The 21392-nt window shown below is 36.7% G+C and overlaps 2 protein-coding genes across 2 annotated transcripts in view; one reads left to right on the top strand and one right to left on the bottom strand.

Annotated features, from left to right (window-relative positions):
* The window catches only part of CTNNA3 (catenin alpha 3), a 1724101-nt gene that overhangs the window by 554154 nt on the left and 1148555 nt on the right, over positions 1 to 21392 (top strand). The window lies entirely within an intron of this gene.
* The window catches only part of LRRTM3 (leucine rich repeat transmembrane neuronal 3), a 195227-nt gene that overhangs the window by 41930 nt on the left and 131905 nt on the right, over positions 1 to 21392 (bottom strand). The window lies entirely within an intron of this gene.

The following is a 21392-nucleotide window of genomic DNA, read 5'->3' as shown; positions in this document are numbered from 1 at the left end:
TCATACTCTTTTTCTTAACAAATTTAATTTCTTGATTGAAATCCCTAACTTTTCCAAATCTTCAGGGTTTACCATATACTGCTTTTATGTAGTTAGATTGTCAGTTTTTTCCTGTTTTACCAGATTATTATAATTACCCCAAATCATTTAATATATTGGGTTGGCCAAAAAGTTTGCTTGGGTTTTTCCGTATGTATACTTATAGCTGACTCACATTGTTGAGCAGCAGACACCAATTCAATGTTGTAAAGCAGTTATCCTTCAGTGAAAAAAAAGAAATGAGCAAGTGGGCACAGAGGCTTGTATGTCAAGAAAGGAAGCTTTGTGGAAATACATGATTGGACGTGCGTTTTATTATTATCTTTATTATTAAAATATACATGAAAATTTAAAAAAAGAGCTTACAGAAAAGATTGAATGAACCTTTTGGCCAACCCAATAACAAGCAGGAACTGTGCTGTGTTCATTGTTCAGTTGCTCAGTCATGTCTGACTCTTTGCGAGCCCGTGGACTACAGCACGCCAGGCTTCCTGTCCTTCACTATCGCCCAGAGTTTGCTCAAACTCATGTTCATCAAGTGGGTGATGCCATCCAACCATCTCATCCTCCATCACCCTCTTCTCCTTACACCCTCAATCTATCCCAGCATCAGGGTCTTTTTCAATGAGTCGATTCTTTGTATCAGGTGGCTAAAGTTTTGGAGTTTCATCTTTCAGCATCAGTCCTTCCAATGAATACTCAGGGTTGATTTCTTTTAGGATTGACTAGTTTCATCTTGGACATATAACTGGCATCAGACTTATTAGAAAGCACTTTTTACTATGCACTGCTGTATGCTGTCTCATGCATCCATATTTTGTTACTGCCCTCATTTAAGACTTTGATACAATAAGTCTCCCTAATAGTTCTGCTGCTGCTGCTGCTAAGTCGCTTCAGTCGTGTCCAACTCTGTGCGACCCCATAGACGGCAGCTACCAGGCTCCCCCGTCCCTGGGATTCACCAGGCAAGAACACCGGAGTAGGTTGCCATTTCCTTCTCCAATGCAGGAAAGTAAAAGCGAAAGTGAAGTCGCCCAGTCGTGTCTGACTCTTCGCGACCCCATGGACTGCAGCCTACCAGGCTCCTCCATCAAGGGAGTTTCCAGACCTAGATAGCACATTAAAAAGCAGAGACATTACTTTGTTGACAAAGGTCTGTCCAGTCAAAGCTATGGTTTTTTAAGTAGTTATGTATGGATGTGGGAGTTGGACTATAAAGGAAGCTGAGCACTGAAGAATTGATGCTTTTGAACTGTGGTGTTGGAGAAGACTCTTGAGAGTCCCTTGGACTGCAAGGAGATCACACCAGTCAATCCCGAGGAAATCAGTCCTGAATATTCATTAGAAGGACTGATGCTGAAACTGAAACTCCAATACTTTGGCTACCTGATGCGAAGAACTGACTCATTGGAAAAGACCCTGATGCTGGGCAAGATTGAAGGCAGGAAAAGAAGGGGACAGTAGAGGATGAGATGGTTAGGTGGCATCACCACTCGATGGACATGAGTTTGTGCAAGCTCCGGGAGTTGGTGATGGATTGGGAAGCCTGCATGCTGCAGTCCGTCGAGTTGCAAAGAGTCGGACACAACTGAGTGACTGAACTGAACTGAACTGATAGTCTGATAATGAATCCTTTTTGGACATACTGCATTTGTCAGGATTTGGTTCGGAACAAAGAAACCACTCTTGATTTTCCAAGCCAGAAGTAATTAATTCCAGAAAGTTAGGTGCTTACATACTCTTGGAAAACTTAGGAGACAATGGTCAGAGAATTCCTATTACCTCCCAGCAGATGGAAAAGTTGGAAAAATTGGGGAAATTGATGCTAATCTCGGCTACCTAGACACTCAAGCTGCTGACTTTCACAATGGCTGAAGACTATGCTAACTTTATGTTTGACACATGCTTGCCTGTGATTGTTGGACGAGAATGATATTTTTTTTTTGTTTGTTTTCCAGATCTCTTACAAGTGCATATCATTAGCATAATCTAGTGTGGAATCCTCCTGGCAAGGAATTCTGGAAGTGTAGCTTCCAGGCAATGCAGGGAAAAGTATAAAAAGCTACAGAGATGACCCCAAATTGATGAGACAATTAAAATGTTGGCATTCTACTGAGTTTGTCTAAATGCCCTCCCCTGTGTGTGTTAGTTGCTCAGCTGTGTCCAACTTGTTGCAACTCCATGGATGATAGCCCTCCAGGCTTCTCTGTCCATGGAATTCTCCAGGCAAGAATACTGGAGTGGATTGCCATTCCCTTCTCCAGAGGAACTTCTCAACCCAGGGATCAAACCCTGGTCTCCTGCATCGCAGGCAGATTCTTTACTGTTTAAGCTACAAGGAAGCCCTGCCCTCCCATACTTTTTATATTTGGTGTTCTTAACTTGCCTGCGTTAATATTCTATATGTACACACATACACACACAGGCACACACAGAGTTTGTAAACAGAAGTAATGGATGGAAAAATACCAAGGCAAGGAAAAATACCAAGGCAATAAAAATATATATATACTTTAAATTAATCATCTGTATATTTATGAGATAACACGAAAACATGAATCATTCTGTCATTGATATTTAGCATCGCTAATTTGAAACCTAAGCAGATTATCCCTTTGAGGAATAACACTGCTAGTGTGTGTACTTGGCAAGTAATTTTAGTAAGTTATTTTTCTTGTAGGAAGTGACATACTACTATATTGTAAATTACAGCAAAGAACATAGACTTCATATCAGACTAGAAGTGGTTTACTATTTGTTCAAATTTAAATGAATGGGCTTTAATTTCCTTATCTGTAAAATGGAGATAATAATATCCAGATATCTCAAACATTTTATGCTGTTGAATGAGATAATGTATATAAAAATGGTCACCATTAATGGATTCTCAAATACATTATTCCCTTTCTTTTCCTCATCTCTCCAATATTCTAAGGGTGGAACTATGGTTTAGAGAAGCAGGTAGAAAATGTGGGAGTTAATATTTCCTAAAGATTTTTTGTACAACAAATAAGCTGTCTTATGTTTTTTCTAAGATTGTGTGCCATTTCTTTAAAACCTTACATGAATCTGGAATATCATTGCTCAATGAATGGTCCTTATTAGTAATCTTAAATATTCTCTCTCACACCTGGCTTCTCTGCTAAAGAGGATCTGTTTGCAATGAAGTTGTTTTTTCCAATTAAGTTTTCAGCGAAAATTCATCAAAAGTCTTAGAAACAAAGATATGTGCTAGAATATGCACAAAGCTACTTAGATATCTATCCTGCATCAGCTCTATTTTGTTGGCCAGATATGAAGGCAGTAAAAGGAATCTATTCTATTGAAACTTCCTTATCTCTTTTGCTGAAACACTACAATATTAAACACGGTTGACTTTCCTGGTATTGTATCATTGTATTTATCATTTTGATATGCAAATTAAGGGGCTAAGGTAATGCAGGCACTATTCCCAGGGGTGGTGTAGAAAAGAGATGAGTTCTTTTTTTTTTCCATTTATTTTTATTAGTTGGAGGTTAATTACTTACGAATGGATAAGGAAGCTGTGATACATATACACCATGGAATATTACTCAGCCATTAAAAAGAATTCATTTGAATCAGTTCTAATGAGATGGAAGAGGTGAGTTCTAAGAGCTAAATTATTTGGGGGAGAAGCAGGAGAATGGACAAATAAAATCTCAGTACAGGGAGAGTCAACAGTAAAAGAATGTTGGTGACATATGAAAATTAACTTGCTGATGAATCAACCTTGTTTGTTTTTTAACTAGTAGTGTCATCATTTAGATTTAACATCCACAGAGCAGTATGTGGTTGTGATTACTCAGGGAGGTGAAGGAAGATGATTATCTCTTACAGAGGCTAAAGGTAAAATGCTTCTGTTCTGGCTCAGCATCTCTGAACCTCAGTAGAAATTAATGTGCCAGGTACCCTAGAGAAAATATGGTAACTCTCTCAAAGCTTTGTCTTATTTTCATCCTACTATACCTCTGCAAATCATTCACTTTTTAGCCTTAGTTTTTCACTGATTTAATAGGCACAATGAGTATTTCTTTCAGGTAGATTCAAATAAAATTTCTTTGATTCTCAGGTTAGGTTCAGGTAAGTCTCTGAGGTTATTTTGACAATTCAGGGCACCTTTATCTTCATTTTCATGTGTACTAGTCAAGATAGGCTAAGCTATTCTATACTATCAAGAAATAAAAATTAGGGTCAGTGGTTTAATACAATGAGAATTTATTTCTTATTAATTATACGTGTGTGTGTGTGTATCTTCCCCTTTAAGAAACCTAGGTGTGAGGAGTTGTTCCATAGTCACTCAGGAACCTAGGCTGATAGATATACTTTATAATTTCTAACTAGAACATCTTGAGTGATGGCTAGATTCCCCATTGGCCCTGGGAGCAGAAGAGAAAGACTGGCTACTATGGCAGGGGAAGAGAAACTGGCCAAGTCCACGTGGACTTTTTGTTGCCTTAACTTAGAAGTGACCCTGTGTCCTTCCACAGGCAGCTGTTGGCTAAAACTTGTCACTTGGCACTGCCGCAAGGGCAGGCTTCCCTGATGGCTCAGATGGTAAAGAATCCACCTGCAATGTGGGAGACCTGGGTTTGATCCCTGGGTTGGAAAGATCCCCTGGAGGAGGGCATGACAACTCACTCCAATATTCTTGTCTGGAGAATCTCCGTGGACAGAGGAACCCGGCGGGCTACAGTCCATGGGGTTGCAAAGAGTCAAACACAGCTGAGCAACTCAGCACAGTAGACAGCATAGCAAATGCAAGGGCATTGGGAATGTAGAAGAGCGAGTATGGTATTTGGCAAGCATGTGATTTCTGCCACATTTGGAAATTTTTCCTTTTCTTTGCATGTTCTAGAGCATAAATTAAACTGCTATAAAAGTGCTTCAAAACTGGAAAATATCGGCATATATAATAGTGTACTGTTTGTCTTTTTAGTTATTTGGCAATTGATTGTGTACAATTACATAAACTTTTTAAAAAGATTTTTATTAATGCTAATTTTATCTGCCCCAACAAAATTATAATCTTAGGAAACAGAAACAGCATCTTCTATTTTTTAATATCCTAGTAGTACCTAAGTTATCTGAATATCTTAATTATAAAATAACTGATAAAGACATGTATGCTAGTGCATATATAATTATATGCTAGTATAAATGTAAAGTAATGGCCCCTTACTTCTGAGACAGATTATATTGATAACTGAAAAGTTCCTAGTCTGTTTTCAGATTTTCTCCATTTTTATTCCTCAGCCTTGAAGACAAGTGAGGAATTTGAAAGAAACCTTTTCTTAACCATTGGAAGACAGATTTGCTTTTTCTAAAACAGGATAGTTTGACTACCCCACCTTAAATGAAAATAATTAAAAAATCCTTCAAGACCTTCTCCAATTGGCACCAAGTGTACTATTTCTTTGATCATACCTCATTCTTATTAAAAACCTTCTCATGACCCAATTTGACTAACCTTAAGCCTAAATTCTTTCTTGCCATCAAGATTCTCTTTCAATCTGCTTGGACTCTAAATATCCCTTCTAGTTTCTTGCAATTAATCAATATTTCTCAATCCTTTATATCCTCTCCATTTTCTTATACCTGATTGATTTCAAAACATTATTTTATTCTTGCTCTTCTGAAATAGCCATCACTACCATCTTAAAAACTCTTTTCACTATTTAATATTGTGTCATTTCATTTAGCTTGCTCCAGTACTCTTGCCTGGAAAATCCCATGGATGGAGGAGCCTGGTAGGCTGCAGTCCGTGGGGTCATGAAGAGTTGAACAGGACTGAGCGACTTCACTTTCACTTTTCACTTTCATGCATTGGAGAAGGAAATGGCAACCCACTCCAGTATTCTTGCCTGGAGAATCCCAGGGACGGGGGGGCCTGGTGGGCTGCTGTCTATGGGGTTGCACAGAGTTGGACATGACTGAAGCGACTTAGCAGCAGCAGCAGCAGCATTTCATTTAGATAATTGATAATCAAGATTCCATATATTCTTATAAAATGATGATCCAGTTCATTTACCTTATAACAACTACAATGTAAGTAACTTGAGGGCAGAGTGAATTTTTTCCCAGCTTTCTAAAATCTGTATGTTACATTGCCTTGTCATTTGAATTCTTAAATTAGACTGAATGGAAACTAAGATAATTATAACTAAAAGATTAGATTCTCAAGACTAAGTAGACTCACTTGTGTATGCTGATGATATTTATCCATCTTTCATAAGAAATGTCCTCCTCTCAGCTGGTAGTGTTAGCAGAATTTAAAGACTGAGGAAGATGAATAAACATTTTAATCATGATAAAAAGAATTTCGTGCTTTTGTGTAATGATTTATTGCACAAAGTTTTTGACAGCCCTAGGAGATAGGCAGGCCTGGTAATACCATCTTCACAGACATAGAAACTGATCACATGTCTAAGAATCATTGGAGTTTTCTGGTTTGTAGACACACAGTGAAGCAAACATTTTCTCTCTAGTCATGATTCCTCAGATAGACAACATGTGACCCTTGCAAAAAAGGAAATGGGAACATTAGTTGGATCAGTTTGAACTTGAAAAAATACTATAGTCATCCCTCATGTTTGTGTATTGGCATATTTTCTAAGTTTAGACAAGGTATTCTCTGTGCCCCCGGACTGAGTAAAAAGGAAGCTTTGCAGGACAATGAAAGCTAAAGATGATACCCTATGAGGAAGGATTTAGTTCAGAGAATATATAAGCCAGTTGGTTACTCAATTCTGAATATAGTGGAGACAGAGCCAAATATATTTATTTTAAAATGTTGTAATTTACTTCAGATGTTGTTTACTGCTTGTTTACAGCTGTTGGTTGAAAGTGGCAAGTCAGAGCTAGAAATAGTACCTGTAGTTGGATTAAAAAAAAAAAAAAAAAGAAAGGGTAAGGAATTACAGACTTTTCTGGTGAAACCAGTGTGATAGATAAAGAAAAGATATGATAACTGACAAAAGTCTAGAAACAACTTTTCTTGTGAAAATGATGCAATGGATAAAGATTGAATGTAGTCTTCACAATCCCAGAAACCTTTGTAAGTTGCTGCAGTGTAGTCACAGGGGATATTTCATGAGAAGCTATGACTAGAAATCTAATCACAAAATAATTTACCAAGAGTATAGAAACCTGTAATTGGAGGCATAAAATGTGTTGCTGCATTGGATATGACAGTTAAGCAATTTTGGCTCATGAGAAATGATTCATTAGAAGGACGTTCACAGGGCCTTGGGTACATCGTGGTTTCCTGGGTTTGTGTAGGATGTGACAAGTGTTGGGTGGTCACTCTTTCCTGCTGACAATTTATAATTCTGCAGTTAGAAAGTGATATCTTTGGTGTTAGCATCACTGTTTTTGGAGTCCTTGTTGTGAGAACTGTTTAGTAAGGGCAGAGAATGAACTCAAACACGTTGACTTGAATTTGGTGGTTAATTCCCTAAAAGGATGGTAGAAGAGACTGAGATAGTGTAAAAGGACTAATATCTGGGGGAAGAATGAGACAAAGAATGGGAGAGAAAGATAAAAGGAAGCTGAGTGGATGGTGGTAGAACAGTGATGAGAACAGGATGGAGGACCCAGTTCAATAACTTGTGAACTTTACTGGTGGCCCATCTGGAAGTAAGTTAAACTCGTGTTGCTGGGTTATGATTCTTTGCTATTTAAAGACAGTGTTTAGATCCATTAACTTTTCTAACCAGTTATCAGACTAGCAAAAAAGCCAATCCAGCAGGAAGCAGAGTTGATCATGTTAGTGCTTAGTAACTATGACTAATTAGAGCACTTAATTAAGCTGTCAAGAAAGGATAAAGATAATCATGCTCAGTCTGGTTTTACTCTTTTGTACCCAGGAAGATGAGCAAATTTGTTTTCTGCCAGGCAGGCATATGGTCCTTCCTTTCTCATTTGATACTGGTATGACCTCATGTGCACTTTCCTGAGGTGATCCAGATTATACAAGTAAATGACGTGCTTTGCCCTTTGCTTCATCCTGCTCTGGTGATTTTATTCATATCTTAGTCATCTGGCATATAAAATATTTGAATCTGCTACTTTAAGCGTGCCCTATTGCTACTGCCACTCACCATTTATAATTATTATTATTTTCATTGTTAATGCTAGTTCTTATTTGAATAACATAAGTACCAACAATGACACTAATCAGGCTAATCATATTATTGTTATATCCTGAAATGTAGTGAACATTTTTTATTATTGTTAAAAAACAATGGATATTACATATTATGTGGGATGGAAACCTTATATATATTCTCACATTCAATCCTATGAAAACCCAGTGATATGGATTTATTGAAACTGTTGTTAAGATGGAAAATGTGAAGCAGAGAAGATTTAAATAAATGTATGATGCCACACAGCTAGTCGGTGTTGGCGCTAGGATGTGGACCTGCATGCTAAGTCACTTCAGTCATGTCTGACTCTGTGTGACCCCATGGACTGTAGCCTGCCAGGCTCCTCTGTCCATGGGATTCTCCAGGCAAGAACACTGGAGTGGGTTGCTATGCCCTCCTGCAGAGAATCTTTCTGATCTAGAAATTGAACTCGCCTCACTAAGCTAAATACAGGTTTGTAATTATTGGTTATTTAGCTAGGATATAGCTAAGTACTAGCTTATGTAGCCTGGACTTAACACATGTGTGTGTGTGTGTTTTACTGACTTCAAATAGCTGTATAACTTTGCTTACAGAAAATGTCTTCATAATGAACATGTAGCCAAGGACAATCTTATAACATTTTACTATGAACTAGTTGCACAGAAGGAAAATGTAGTTTATGTATTCAGTCCCCACAGAATTTCAAGGCAGAATCAATGAGTGAGAATGGAGGACACCTTCAATACAAAGTGTCCTCTAGACTAGAAGAATCATTCTAGGTCCAACTAGTACGATGTCTTTTAGCATCAAGTGAATGAATGCATTTGTGTTTGTTTTATGTTCCTTATATACTCTGGCCTATAGGCAGGTATTTTGACAACAAGAACTTTAGCTTTTTTGAACTCTAAGGCTTTATGAATAAAAAGTAGACAATGCTAAGCTTGTGTGTGTGCTCAGTCGAGGCTAACTCTGTGAGACTATGGACTGTGTCCATAGACTGTGTCCATAGGCTCCTCTGTCATGGGATTCTTCAGGTAAGAATATTGGAGTGGGTTGCCTTGCCCTTCTCCAGGAGGTTTTCCCCACCCAGGGATCAAACCTGCATTTCCTGCTGAGCCACTGGGAAAGCCCCAGGCAGAGCTCTATTATCTGGCTATGTGGAAAGTGTATTGGTTAACCATTGTTTATTTATTTCTTCATTGATCCACTTGGTTAAATATGGTTGTTGAAAATCATATTTACTGAGTTATTGGATATTATTACTGCTGTTTTTTGGGTAGAAGATTGTTGATTTTGCACTTATTTTCCTTTCATCAGTTAATTTGGAATAGCCTTATTGTCATCCTTAATTTTGTGAATGCTCTAGAAAGTTGATGAGTGTCCTTCAAACCTGTAGTTGTAGAAATGATTAATAGATACAGTGTTCAGAGATATAGATCAGGAGTTTCTGGTTTCATGGGACCTGAAGCTTATGCAATTTGGAGGACCTTCATGAATAAAAGGATTTTTCTGCATCTTTTGAGATGATCTTCAGTTTTGTTAACTTTATTCTTCAGTTTGTTAACTTGGTATATCATGTTGGCTGATTTGCAGATATTGAAAAATCCTTGCATCCCTGGAATAAATGCCACTTGGTCATGGTGTATGATCTTTTTAATGGTGTCAGTTTGCTAGTAAGTATTTTGTTGAGGATTTTTGCTGGCCAGTGATTTTCTCTTTTCATGATATCTTTGATATCAGGGTGATAGTGGCCTCATAGAATGAATTTAGGAGTGTTCCTTCTGCAATTTTTTGGAAGAGTTTTAGAAGAATAGCTGTTAACTCTTCTCTAAGTATTTGTTAGAAGTCACCTGTGAAGCCTTCTGGTCCTTTGACTTTTGTTTGTTGGGAGTCTTAAAATTACTAATTCAGTTTCAGTAGTACTGGTAATTGATTTGTTCATATTTTCTATTTCTCCCTGGTTCAGTCTTAGGACGTTTCATCTTTCTAAGAATTGAATTCTTCCACTTCTTCAATTCACAGTTTACTTTACAAATGGCTGCACAATTTTAGGAATTGTTTTTAACCACCAATTGGCATGCATGGTCTTATTGGGTCATTATTTATATCTTTTAAATAAATTATAAATGTATTATTTCTGACAATTTAACAATTTATAATTTATATATAAAATTTTATTTTATATAATTTATAATAATAATATATAATTTATATTGTAATTTTTCATTTGTGCAATAACCTCTTAATAAATTATTCTTTTGATTCATTGTTGCATTCTGTTATTTTTGTTTGTTCTTTGTTTTGGTATTAGAATGATCTGGGATTCATGAAAAGAGAATATAAAATTGTGAACAATTTTAATGAAGAAGTTAGTTACAAAATGAATGTTAGGAATATTGCTGGAACCTATTCCTACATTATGAAAAGTAGCAATAACTAACTATGCACAGATGTTACTGCAAACCACAAAAATATAGACCTCTAACCAAAAAGAAGTCTCAGACATATTCCATTTAACCAGGCCTCAGTGGGCCTGCAAGCATTCCAATGCTTTCTAACAGGAGAATAGCAATCATTCTTCTAAAAGGTCCATTTGACATCAGTGGGAGTGCTAACACATGTCTATACATAAATCCTGAATCTAGATCAATTGAATAATCTTGTATAAAGAAAGGCAGGCATATTTGGTTATGTTATAAAATGTAGCTTTATACTTATGGCTCATGTTAGAAAGGGTGAATTCTGTGGTATTTTTGAAGAAAAATAAATTCTTATTGCTAAACCTAGTTGAACTAATATTTATGAGGTTGTGTATATACATAATATTGTTATTCTCATAATTTTACTATTGGATTATAAATAAAATAAACTTATTGAAAAATAACTTAAGTAACTACTTATTAAAAATTTAAGAGATAAGTTTGAATTTGTTAAGGAACATTGTATAAGCTTATGGAGTTAGGCAACTGCTAAAAGTATGTTATATTGAAATACTGTTATTTTCATATATTGGAGTGACTTTCTTTCCTGTTATCAGAAAATTTAGGGTGAAAAAACTATAGTCAAAGTAAAATGTTTTACAAAACTGTACTCAGCAGAGTGATTTTACTTTTCAAAATGTTAATCTTTTTAAAGACATTTCTTCATTTTACCTGTAGTGTTCAGTAAGACATGCATCTTTTCTCAAAAGAAACTAAATTTACAGTTTGACCATTTTCTGGCCAGTGTATCATTCCCAATTTGAGTGTCACTTTTCTGTAAACATTTTAAGCTTGACCTCAATTAAGAATGTTTTCTTAATCTGGAGACTTTAAAATAAGTATTTTAGTTCCTTAGACATTGGTATAAGACATCTTTTCTTGAATTAAAAATTGTATATTAACTATATTTTATGGCTACCATTGTTTCAGATAATTGACTCATGTGCTATCAGCTCTATACATGGAAGATGATATTTATTTTGCTTTCAGTAAGCTAACTTTTTATTTTCTTAGAGGAGATAAAAACATATCGTTCTTTCCAATATTTTACAAGCAGTCTTCCATCTGCATCTCAGCAATATAATACGTATATATGGTGGTGATAGAACATAAGAGGTGAGGTGAGAGTATAGTAGTATACTCAAGAGAAAACATATTATTATCAATGTAAATAGAACATGAAAATATTCATCCCTGACAATAATTCCCTACCAATAACTAAATCCAGATTCATGATGGAATACAGAACAACCATTTATGAAGTAGTTTGTCATTAGGGATATGGTAGTTGTTTGGGAAATTTAAGGTGTCCCTGATATTTTTATTGCTTTTTAAAACCTTTCCTTCTCTGCTCAGTGTTAGCTCTGAGGGCTGAAATTCCCAGGCCTCACTCCTACAAAAATACCAGCAAATTCTTATAAAGAATAAAGCTCATGAAAAGTGATATGCCATCTATATTTTCTGAAGCATTTTCTGCCTTCAGAATATTGTATTGATTAAATTTTGTGTCATGTTAAATTTTTACTGCTTAGAAATTTTCTGTAACATCCCTGCCTGCTCACAGCATTGCTTCTCTTTCTTCTTTGCAGTCTTCCTTTTCATTATCTTAGTCCTTTCACTCAAAACAATGCCTGCCTCTTCGGTTTCTTAATTATTCGTTTGTACTGGGAACTGTGAAAGATCCTGTAATATAAATATATCTCTCTCCAGCCTTTCTCTCTGTATCTAGTAATGCTGCCGTTCACTTTTTAATCTCCATCTGCAAAGCTTTCACTTCATTAGATTTATTCCAACAACATGGTAACCTGATAGGAAACTATGAGGAATTCTCACCCCTAAACTCATGAAGGCACCTGTGGTAGGGAAAAGAACTGACTTATGTTCCATGCTGGTTGCCACCCTTTATGTAGCAAGTTGAGACTTGAAGGGCCTATTTCAAAAATATACAGGAACGAAGAGGTGAAGCTGGAATTTGGACTCAGGACTTCCTGATTCTGAAACACAACTTTTCCCTATATTTTTACTGCTTCTAGTAATATTTGATATTATATTATTTAAAAACTGTGATATCCCGGTTGGTTAATCTCTATATAAAAAGTCAATTATGTTTTAGTTTTTAACTGAAATTTAAAAAAAATCATCTCCAAAAATATTAGCACCATAAACTATCTTTTAAATAAAGGGTATTTGCCTACATAGTATATTTTAGCATTATAGTGAGGGTTATTTGCAACATTCCCAACAGTTCCTATTAAGTTCCAGCTGCTCTCTAGAGAAATATTGGGCTCTCTACTTCATAACTACTGAAAAGTAGTATCGGTGAACAGTTCAGGCTTCTAGGTTGGCATCATTAAGAGAGAGACGATTGTTTTCAAAGCCACCTGGAGTATTGAAAACTACTTTAAACAGCAAGAAGAATGAATGGTGCCAGATATTTTTCATAATGCCTCTCCCATTTGTCATATTTCTTTTTCCTATGGCCAACCATTTGAGAATATTGCATCTTATCCAACCTGCAGAGAAGTGTAGTAAGAAAGGAGTTAATCATATAAACATTGCCATTTTCTATTAAGGAACCTATGAAGCAATAGTAGTCAGCATTCATTTTTTTAAAGTTCAGTCAGATCAGTTCAGTCGTCAGCAGTGTCTGACTCTTGGTGACCCCATGAACTGCAGCACACCCAGCCTCCCTGCCCATCATTAACTCCCTGAGTTTACCCAAACTCATGTGCATTGAGTCGGTGATGCCATCCAACCATCTCATCCTCTGTCATCCCAGCATTAGGGTCTTTCCCAATGAGTCAGTTCTTCATATCAGGTGGCCAAAGTATTAGAGTTTCAGCTTCAATATCAGTCCTTTGGTTGGATCTCCTTGCAGTCCAAGGGACTCTCAAGAGGCTTCTCCAACACCACAGTTCAAAAGCATCATTTCTTCAGCGCTCAGCTTTCTTCACTGTCCAACTCTCACATCCATACATGACTACTGGAAAAACCATAGCCTTGACTAGATGGACCTTTGTTGACAAAGTAATATCTCTGCTTTTTAATATGCTGTCTAGGTTGGTCATAACTTTCCTTTCAAGGAACAAGTGCTGTCTAATTTCATGGCTGCAATCACCATCTGCAGTGATTTTGGAGCCCCCCAAAATAAAGTCAGTCACTGTTTCCACTGTTTCCCCATCTATTTGCTATGAAGTGATGGGACCAGATGCTAAGATCTTAGTTTTCTGAGTGTTGACTTTTAAGACAGCTTTTTCATTCTCCTCTTTCACTTTCATCAAGAGGCTCTTTAGTTCTTCTTCACTTTCTGCCATAAGGGTGGTGTCATCTGCATATCTGAGGTTATTGATATTTCTCCCAGCAATCTTGATTCCAGTTTCTGCTTCATCCAGCCCAGCATTTATCATGATGTACTCTGCATATAAGTTAAATAAGCAGGGTGACAATATACAGCCTTGACATACTCCTTTTCCTATTTGGAATCAGTTTGTTGTTCCATGTCCAATTCTAACTGTTGCTTCCTGACCTAAATACAGGTTTCTCAAGAGGCAGGTCAGGTGGTCTGATATTCCCATCTCTTTCAGAATTTTCCACACTTTATTGTGATCCACATAGTCAAAGGATTTGGCATAACCAATAAAGCAGAAAGAGATGTTTTTCTGGAACTCTTGCTTTTTCATTGAGCCAGTGGATGCAGGCAGTTTGATCTCTGGTTCCTCTGTTTTTTCTAAAACCAGCTTGAACATCTGGAAGTTCACGGTTCACATATTGCTGAAGCCTGGCTTGGAGAATTTTGAGTATTACTTTACTAGTGTGTGAGATGAGTGCAATTTTGTGGTAGTTTGATCGTTCTTTGGCATTGCCTTTCTTTGGGATTGGAATGAAAACTGACCTTTTCCAGTCCTGTGGCCACTGCTGAGTTTTCCATATTTGCTGGCATGTTAGCATATTTCACAGCATCATCTTTTAGGATTTGAAATAGCTCAACTGGAATTCTATCACCTCAACTAGCTTTGTTCATAGTGATGCTTTCTAAGGTCCACTTGACTTCACATTCCAGGATGTTTGGCTCTAGGTGAGTGATCACACCATCGTGGTTATCTGGGTCGTGAAGATCTTTTTTGTACAATTCTTCTGTGTTTTCTTGCCACCTCTTCTTAATATCTTCTGCTTCTGTTAGGTCCATACCATTTCTGTCCTTTATTGAGCTTATCTTTGCATGAAATATTCTCTTGGTATCTCTAATTTTCTTGAAGAGATCTCTAGTCTTTCCCATTCTATTGTTTTCCTCTATTTCTTTGCATCAATCACTGAGGAAGTCTTTCTTATCTCTCTGTGCTATTCTTTGGAACTCTGCATTCGAAAGGGAATATCCTTCCTTTTCTCCTTTGTGTTTTGCTTCCTGTCTTTCACAGCTATTTGTAAGGCCTCCTTAGACAGCTGTTTTGCTGTTTTACATTTCTTTTTCTTGAGGATGCTCTTTATCCCTGTCTCCTGTACAATGTCATGAACCTCCATCCATAGTTCATCAGACACTCTGTCTATCAAATCTAGTCCCTTAAATCTATTTCTCACTTCCACTGTATAATCACAAGGGATTTGATTAGGTCATACCTGAATGGTCTAGTGGCTTTCCCCACTTTCTTCAATTTCAGTCAGAATTTGGCAATAAGGAGTTCATGATCTGAGCCACAGTCAGCTCCTGGTCTTGTTTTTGATGACTGTATAGAGCTTCTCCATCTTTGGCTGCAAAGAATATAATCTGTCTGATTTCAGTGTTGGCCATCTGGTGTTGTCCATGTGTAGAATCCTATCTTGTGTTGTTGGAAGAGGGTGTTTGCTATGACCAGTGCGTTCTCTTGGCAAAACTCTTTTAGTCTTTGCCCTGCATCATTCTGTACTCCAAAGCCAAATTTTCCTATTACTCCAGGTGTTCTTGACTTCCTACTTTTTGCATTCCAGTTCCCTAGAATGAAAAAGACATCTTTTTTGATCCTAAAAGGCCTTGTAGGTCTTTATAGAACCATTCAGCTTCAGCTTCTTCAGCGTTATGGGTTGGGGCATAGACGGATTACCGTGATATTGAATGGTTTGCCTTGGAAACGAACAGAGATCATTCTGTCATTTTTAAGGTTGCATCCAAGTATTGCACTTTGGACTCTTTTGTTGTCTATGACGGCTACTCCATTTCTTCTAAGGGATCCCTGCCCACAGTAGTAGATATAATGGTCATATGAGTTAAATTCATCCAATCCAGTCCATCTTAGTTTGCTGATTCCTAGAATGTCGACATTCACTCTTGCCATCTCCTGTTTGACCACTTCCAATTTGCCTTGATTCATGGACCTAACATTCCAGGTTCCTATGCAATATTGCTCTTTACAGCATTGGTCCTTGCTTCTATCACCAGTCCCGTCCACAACATGGTGTTGTTTTTGCTTTGGCTCCATCCCTTCATCCTTTCTGGAGTTATTTCTCCACTGATCTCCAGTAGCATACTGGGCACCTACCAACCTGGGGAGTTCCTATTTCAGTGTCCTATCATTTTGCCTTCTCATACTGTTCATGGGGTTCTCAAGGCAAGAATACTGAAGTGGTTTGCCATTCCCTTCTCCAGTGGACCACATTCTGTCAGACCTCTCCTCCATGACCCGTCCACTTTGGGTGGCCCCACTCGGCAAGGCTTAGTTTCATTGAGTTAGACAAGGCTGTGGTCCTGTGATCAGATTGGCTAGTTTTCTGTGATCGTGGTTTCTGTCTTCTGCCCTCTGATGCCCTCTCTCAGTGCCTACCATCTTACTTGGGTTAAAGTTACAATTGTTAAGCTCCTACTTGTATAATTTTTGGGGAACTCATGCTAAAATAAGGCATTAGACCAGAGAATGAAGAAGCTCAGTTTGACTTGGTGGATCAGTCATGTGATTCTGCAATCACTTAGCTTTGCATAATAAAACCATTTACAATTAAAAACCCTATGTTTAATGTTTTTTTTAATTTTATACTTTTATTCTTTATATTTGCTCCTTCTGTTTTGCAATAAATTTTTATACCTCAACTCTTCTATAAATTTTTATCATTGGGATACATCCTCTTTATTAACAAAGTTGCTGTTATAACCAGGAAGTGATGACTGATCCTGAAGTACTTTCTGATCCCTAACTTATTATGTGAGTATGTAGATTTACAAAGGAACTGTGGATACTTTCCTACTTACTTTTGAAGCTGTAAATATTAAGTGTTTAGAATCTACTAAAAGGGACAAATTAAGGACAATGACTAATGAATTATTTTATAAATATTCAATATATAGGTCACATAGGAGAGGGAGGGAGTTATTATTTCTCAGATGTGTCATTAAGTAAGGTTAGTTAAATCCTCATTGATTTTTTATTTGTCTTTGTCCTTAGAGGATAATTATCTAGTTCTTCAGCAATACTAAGTGGTAACGTTTCCAGGGAACTTAAAAGGTGCTTAAGATGTAAATAAATGAATTTATGCTGCTTGTATTATAGATAATGAAGGATATATTTTTAGTACTAGCTCAATTTTAAGCTCATTCAAATGATATGCATATAGATACTGACTGATGAGCACCCTGGTGAATATAATCTAAAATTCTTCACATTTGACTTTGAATCCATTGTGGTAATTTTCTCCAAGCTTTTCAAATAGTAGGGAAATCTGGAGACACCCTAAAAAATTCAAATTCCTTTTATCCTCATTATATCTCTCTTCAGGTCAATGGGATGGGATTTTTCCATAGATATCCTATGTATTTGTATAGTTTTAGGATCAACATATTGGGAAATAGTGCATCATAGTATTTAAGCACTTTTCTTCTTTCCTTTTTGTACTAAGGTTAATTGTGTCAAAGTTGAAGGAACCTCAGTATTCTAAGAGATTGTTGGTTTTCAGAAAATAGAATATTATGATAAAGAAGTTATATTATTATATAAAACCTTATTACAAAGCTCCTATTTTAGAGAATGGCATATCTGTAACATTTTATATGTGTCCTAGAATAAATTTCTATTCCTCATTTTTGTTGTTATTTTTCCTTGTACCTTAACACATAGTCAACTTAAGTATGTACAACTTAAGTACAGTGAATGTTCTACTGAGATGAATGGTTTGCCATGTCAGGTGAGCCAGAGGAATTTGTTATTTCAATTGCATAATACTTACAATATATATATAAACACATAATTAAAATCGACATTGAAAAAAATAAAAAGCAAAACGTGAGGATGGTTTGCAAACTTTGTTTTTATGTAGCAGCAAAGCTTGTTATCTAGCAGGATGCACCATCACTTGTAAAAACTTGAAAAATGTATCAGTTGAATTTAAGTTTGAACTTTATTACAATAATCAGTTTGGGAGTTTTGATGCATAATTATGACAGTATATGTTGTTTAAAAGTCAACTGTTCTAACATAGGAAAATCTGTATTGTTTTAAAAACAGATTAGGAAAAGGCAATTTTAATTTTATGTAATATTAAACATTTTTAGGGAAGAGTAGCTTTTAATTACAGGGAATAGTGAAATCTGAGAAGAAAAAACAGTGTGCTTGGAACCACACAATATGGATTCCAGTTCACGCTGAAATTTACTAGTTGTATTATTTGTTGTTGGCATCAGTGCTATGCTTCCCTCTCCTCAGCCTCTAAGTGGAGAGGCCCTAGAATCATTTAGGACGAGTAGTAGAGCAGTTTGAAACAATATCACAAGCTGGAGAAAGGTGATCTTTAGTGGAAGTGAGGGAATTTATGATAATGCTCTCTTTTTTTAGCCCCCGTGTATCCTCTGCTGTGGTGTTTAGGGCTGTAAGACCTGAAGAAGTACAGTTAGGACTAGATGATTTCTGCTCGCTAAGTTCCATTTATTGTTCTGGGGTCAAGAGTTGCCAAGTTAGTGGAGACTAAGAGCACGTTTGGTTTTAGAAAGGGAGTGGAGAGTAAGTTGAAAGGTTCTTCTGTGTTTTCTCACATAAAAATCTGTGTGGGACAGGAAGAGGCAGAGATCTGCAGGTAGAGTCATCTCAGGAATTTAAAACAACTCATCTAAAGGAAGCTGTGGTACATATACACCATGGAATATTACTCAGCCGTTAAAAAGAATTCATTTGAATCAGTTCTAATGAGATGGATGAAACTGGAGCCCATTATACAGAGTGAAGTAAGCCAGAAAGATAAAGAACATTACAGTATACTAACACATATATACGGAATTTAGATAGATGGTGGCGACAACCCTATATGCAAAACAGAAAAAGAGACACAGAAGTACAGAACAGACTTTTGAACTCTGGGGGAGAACGTGAGGGTGGGATGTTTTGAAAGAACAGCATGTATATTATCTATGGTGAAACGGACCACCAGCCCAGGTGGGATGCATGAGTCAGGTGCTCGGGCCTGGTGCACTGGGAGGACCCTGAGGAGTCGGGTGGGGAGGGAGGTGGGAGGGGGGATCGGGATGGGGAATACGTGTAACTATATGGCTGATTCATGTCAATGTATGACAAAACCCACTGAAATGTTGTAAAGTGATTGGCCTCCAACTAATAAAATAATATTTAAAACAACTCATCTAGTTGGTGTATCCATTCGCATATCTTTTGAGAACTGAGCACAGTGTTAGGTAGAGTACAGAGTCTGTCAAGGAGAAAACCTCAATTCTTGCAACTAGGTAAGCTTGTTCTTTACCTAAAATTACTTCAATGTCCCCATCAAATAAAATTATATTTAAAAAAAAATGTGTTTAGACCATAATGCATATAACTTGTATATGAGTAATTAATAGTTCACTCTAGTACATATGCAAAGAAATTGGACTACATTTCTTCTTGGCTGATGAATTGTTAAAAGTGTCTAGAGAAAATAGATAAATGAGAATGTCTTTTGAAAATCACTGACTTCTATTTGCTTCCAGGTAACCACTGATAATATAGAGTAAAACTATGAGGAGCTGGTGTAGGAAACTAGATACTAAGTTTTTTTAGATTGAGAGAGAATTTAGAGATAATCTCGTCCAATTTATACATTTTAGAAATAGAGATTGAGAACTAGAAGAAGAATAAGTCACTCGGGTAATGAGATCTCATTCCTGTGAGGGAGAAATCTCCACTATGGCTTTGGCTTTGTGACATTGCCTGTGTCACTCTCTTTCCTTACTGGTTAATTGCACTGTAAATATCTTATGTCCCTGTGCTGTAAGGCTCCTGAGAACTGTAACTGTGTTTTATATTTCTTTGTAGCTATTCACAATTTCAGTAAATAAATGTTTGTTGTTGTGGGGCTGATTTGTGGGAAAGACTTCCCTACCTCTGCAAGTAATGTGATTTGTGCTGTCACCTTGGCAAATAAAGAATAGTCGCTGTCATGTAAGTAAACCAAACAAAGCTTTGCATAAACATTTTAAGATCCTAAAATATCAGAACAGATGAGACTGTTGAATAAAAATTAACATCAATCACAACCCAGTCCATTTTTAACAAGCTAAAAATCCAAGTGGATTATTTGATACAAGTGGTCACTTCTGCTTTCAGTCTGAGAGGAAGTCAATAACTCCTTTTGCTGTTACTTACAAGAATAGTTTAAATTCTGCACAGGACATGAATCTGGGGAATCACATCAGCTTCAGCGTGCAAAGGAGCCTGGAGAGACAGCAAAACAGTATCTCCCCACTCGAGCTGCTGAGGGAAGGTGGCCTTACATTTCACTTCAGGAACTGGCAGGTTAAATTTAATTTTCAGAGTCAGAGCTCACCTTTTAAGCTCCCTATCCATTCTGCAATCTAACCTGAAGGTGCACTTTTTCTTTTTCAATGTTCTTAAGTCATTTGGAGAAATCTAATACAGCGTATTTTCAATTACATCAGCTGAGCTAAGGATAGATTTTCCTCTCTATACAATTCAGCTGCAAAAGAAAAAAGTAAACCTAGTTGCAAGAAAGGGAGGGAAGGAGGTCTAGAATATGTAAAAGTTGTTTGGTGTTTGACAAATTAGTTACTGTGTCTGGTGTGATATGAAAATTAAGGCTAACGCTTCCCGCTGACCTGCATTGCAGATCCTTCGTGGCAGGTTCTGCGTGCATCCTGCGTGCAGAGCTGCACGCCTCAGTGCAAAGAATTTAGGCAATGGGAATCAGAGGGAAAGCATGTATATTAATATTATAATCTTTAAAATTATGGGAGATTTATGTATGCCTACTTACAATCAATGAGCTGATGAGATCATAGCCTACTAATTTATAAATGGAGATTGCATTAGATCATGAATTTAAGAATAAGTTTCAAGTAGTACATCTTTTAATTCTAAGCCTACTTAGAGATTTCTAAATTCGAACTCATCATAAGCTAAGACTGAGGCTTACAGTAATAACTAGTGCCAAATGCGTGTATACATATTAATTGCAATATCTATTGTGTATAACACACGCACATATCAATACTTTACCTTTGACCTTTGTACTGGAAGGACTAACACATAGGATCTTTGCAGCATAGATTTTCTATATATATATATAGGTGACGAATAGGTCATATTCTGTGTTGGGTAATTTGAGTTTCTCAGGACTATTTCCTTCCTGAAAATCCACCATTGAAAAATTCAATTTTTTTTATTTTAGTTTGACAATTGTTTTGGGGTTTATTTTCCTTTTTCTTTAAGTAAAATGTAAAGCACCCTAGCGAAATAAAGCCTTGGAGTTTTATCACCTAAACTTT

Source organism: Muntiacus reevesi, chromosome 2 (genome assembly GCF_963930625.1).
Source record: "Muntiacus reevesi chromosome 2, mMunRee1.1, whole genome shotgun sequence".
NCBI lineage: Eukaryota > Metazoa > Chordata > Mammalia > Artiodactyla > Cervidae > Muntiacus > Muntiacus reevesi.
Note: the sequence above shows the minus strand (reverse complement) of the source record. Positions and strands in the feature narration are given on the sequence as shown.